Raw genomic sequence first — 4247 nt, 5'->3', positions numbered from 1 at the left:
TGGGGCGGCCAAAACCCTGGAGCCGGCCCTGCTAAGTGCTCTGAAGAGAGAAGCAGGGCTCACAGTCAGTCCCCTTTCTCCCAGTTTGAGTCAGGAATTTCTGACAGTCTCCATCCCCCAAACTGGGAGAGTGGGAGTCTACAAGGGAGAACTCTGAGGGAGAAATTTCTTGAGGTCTCTAGGCCCTGTATGAAATAATAATCATTAATAAAAACAAAAAGGGTAAGAAAAAGTACAAAAAAAGTAAAAGGTATTTGCCCTCTGACTCAGATACTTCCTCCTCTACCAAGGAAGGAGAGCTATCAGACTCTGATTCTGAGTAGGATACAGACAAAATACAAGAAGTTTCCCACCACCATCCTCTAGCAGTTTGAAACCATAGGAAAAAAGTTGTATCCCCAATCCAGTTCCAAGCCTCAGAGCAAATACATCCCTTCCAAACCTCTCCTGAGGCAGCAATTCCCCTGCACACATCTTTGAGGAAGTAATCAGGGAGAAGTGGAAATTTCCTAAAAAGGGTAAACATGTTAATAGGCATGTTCTCAGATTCTACAAGCTGCAAGAGCCAAAGTATGCTCTCACAGATATGCCTAAGGTTGATGCAGCTGTGGCATTTCTAGCAAAGGATATGGTTATTCCTTCCGAAAGGGACATTTCCCCATAATGATCCAATGGATAGGAAGGTTGAAGCAACCCTTACAAGGGACTTTGGTGCTTCCTTAGCCACCCTCATAGCATCTCTGGCAGCCAAGTGTTTTGTTCAAGCCACATGACTGGAGGACCTTACAGCCCTTAGGGGCAGAGACTAACCCAGTTTTAAGTCTATACGTAAGAAAACCTCCTTATCGTCAGCATTTGTGGCTGATGCTTCAATGGATGCTATGAGTTTTTTTGCCGGGCCATGGAATGTAGATCACTAGCCAGGAGACACATATGGCTTTGTCCATGGAACCTATATACTCGCTCCAAACAAGTCCTGTGCTCCTCTAAATTAACAAGATCTCTCCTCTTTGGAAAAAATTGGACAAGATAGTGCCTGAAAACACTGCCAATCCTAAACAGTCTCTCCCCTCTCCACTTAATGCTTTAAAAAGGGACTACAAGGCCACTGTCAGACAGACACACTCGCAGAGGTTCCAAAGGAAAGATGAAAAGATATGTCCAGGGAAAACTTTGGAATTGAGGAGTGAAAACCTAGAGATACTCCTGCATCATCCAAGGGCTCATTATGACAATGGGCGAATGTGCCTCTGCCGAGTCTGCCCAGACCTGAGCTTGGGAGCCATGATTTCCCACTTTCCAGATGACTGGTTTGCTTCTACCACAGACAGTGAGGGATAATGTATCAGGGATACTCCCTGGAGGTAAGGGCTCCACCCCATCCCTTCTTCATCCAGTCTCCCATCACCAGCAACACTGCCATGTGCAAGCTTGTCCATAACAAGTTCTCCCATCTCTTGGACAGAGGAGTGATAGGAGTTCCCCCAGAATAGTGTTCTTAGGGTTTTACTCCATCTTCTTAATTGTTTTAGAAGTGCACCAAAGGAGTCAGGGTCATCCTCGACCTCAAAAGACTCACTAAATGGATGAAGAAAACAAAGTTACAGCTGGAGAACCTAGCTTTGATAGTGACATCCCTGTTTTAAGGGGACTTGCTAACCTCAGTGGATGTTGCAGATGTGTACCTCCACAATCCAGTGCACCCCTGCTACTGCAGGTTTCTGAGATTTGCTTACAACATAGATTACTACCAGTACTGAACACTGCCGTTCAGTCTCTCATTAGCCCACTGGGTATTTACAAACATGCTGGTGGTGACCATAGCCAGACTCAGATCCCAGGTATTCCCCTGTATCCCTTTCTGGGTGACTTCTTAATCCGAAACCTATGCCAGACAACAGCGCACAGTGCCACGATCCAGACTCTGAATCTTCTACAAGTGCACCGATTCATGATAACACTAAGAAAAGTTCCCTGATTCCCTCGACAAGGATTATTCACCTGGATGTAGAGATAGACACATCAGTAGCACAGATCTACCCATCACTTGACACGTTCCAGAAGATTCAGGATCTGATATTCATGCTGGTTAAGTGCAGGAGCCCAACCATAGCTTAGTGCCTTCAACTACTGGGCCTTCTGGTCTCGGGCACAGAGGTCACCCCATGGGTGAGATCACACCTCCACTGACACCAATCTTTGCTTCTGAAAGTATAGGACCATTCCCTGGAGCACATTCAAGATCAGGTACTGATCCTGAACTGGGTCAGCGACTCCCTGAGACAGTGGACAGTCCTGGGCAGCATCCACAGGGATCTCTCCATAAGCCTTCTAGACCCTCAGGTTCTCACCATCAATACCAGTCTTGAAGGATGGAGAGCACCTCTGGGACCCAGAAGGTGCAGGGTATCTGGACCCCTGGGGAAAGGAACCACAAGTATTCAGAGCAGTCAAACTAACTCTTCTGAGATTCTAGAGGCATGTGCAAGTGCCACATCGTGGTCCAGTCAGTCAACATGGCAGTGGTTGCACATACAAACCTGAATACTGCCTGCAGTTCTGGTATCCCCATCTCAAAAAAGATATTAGAATTGGAAAAGGTACAATGAAGGACAACAAAAATGATAAGGGTATAGAATAGCTTCCATATGAGGAGAGGTTAAACAGACTGGGGCTGTTTATTTTAGAAAAGAGACAACCATGGATATGATAAAGGTCTGTAAAATCATGAATGATGTGATAAAATAAATAAGAAAGTGTTATTTACCCCTTCACATAAACAAAAGAACTAGGGGTCACCCAATGAAATTAATAGACGGCAGATTTAAAGCAAACATAAGGAAGTACTTCTTCACACAACGCACAGTCAACCTATGGAACTTCTGCAGGGGATGTTGTGAAGGCCAAAAGTATATCTGGGTTCAAAAACATTTTTTTTAGGGAGGATAAGTCCATTGATGGCTATTAGCCAAGATGGTCAGGGACGCAACCCCATGCTCTGAGTGTCCCTAAACCCCTGACTGCTAAGCCTTGACTATAATTGCCCTGTTCTGTTCATTCCCTCTGAAGCATCTGGCACTGGCCACTGTTGGAAGACAGGATCCTGGGCTAGATGGACCATTGATCTGACTCAGTATGGCCAGTCTTATGTCCTTAACCAAGGAAGGACAAGGAAAGTAGGTCTATGTGCAGAAGCAATGGAGAAAACTGAGTGGGCAAAAATGACTCTTCCTTTCTTAAAGGTGATCCACTTCAAAGGAGAGCTGAACCCAAAGGCAGACTGGCTCAGTCATTGCAATATAACAACTCAGAATGGTGCCTAAACCACAGACACTGTCTTCCTTCAGCAGAGCTGTTTGCCAATTGCAAGAATGCAAAACAACCAAAATACTTCATCAGACCTTGCAGACCCCAAGTCTGTGGGGACAGGTGCCCTGTCACACAGATGGCCTCAAGGCTTGCTATATTCCTTCCTGCACTTACCTGTCATAGAGAAAGTAATCAAAAAGTTAAGGCGAGAAGAAGCAAGGGTGATAGTGCTAACTCTGCACTGGCCAAGGAGACCCTGGTTCTTTTACATCATAGAACTCAAAGCTGAAACCACCATTGCAGCTACTGTGAGGCCAGACATCCTTTAATAAAGACCATTCGCCTATCTGGACCTGGATCATTCATCCATCTGGACCCAGACCATTTTCATCTGGCAGCCTGACTGTTGGAAGGGAAGTGTTAGCTGTGCTTGGCCTATCTTCCAACATGATAGGGACTCTGCAGTCTTCTAGGAGAGCTTCCATACTAAAAGCCTATTATTTCATCTGGACCAAATTCAGTGCTTGATGTCAAGAGTAGAGACTAAATCCAGTTTCTCTAGACTTCCTTCAAGGAGGAGTGATTAAAAGACATCACCCAAGCACCATAGCACACCAGGTGTCAGCCTTCAATAGCATACTGTTTTGCAGGATCCTAGGACTCCCTGGTCAAGAACCCTGAATTATCCAGGTTTCTCAGAGCAGACAGATTGGCCAGACCAGAAGTCAGACCAAGCTTCCATAAGTGGGACCTACCACTGGTGCTGAAAGCCCTAACCACCCATCCCTTTGAACTTCTAACATCTGTATTATCATTTTACCTCTCCATCAAAATCTGGTTTGGTCGCCATCATGTCCGCCAGATGAGTTTCAGAACTGGATGCCTTATCTGTGCGGGAACCTTACTGCATGTTCTATGATGACAAAGTGTTGCTAAGA

Source organism: Terrapene carolina, unplaced genomic scaffold, assembly GCF_002925995.2.
Source record: "Terrapene carolina triunguis isolate 2854851 unplaced genomic scaffold, T_m_triunguis-2.0 Scaffold62, whole genome shotgun sequence".
Classification (NCBI taxonomy): domain Eukaryota; kingdom Metazoa; phylum Chordata; order Testudines; family Emydidae; genus Terrapene; species Terrapene triunguis.
The sequence above is the reverse complement of the archived record's forward strand: the minus strand, read 5'-3'. Positions refer to the sequence as shown.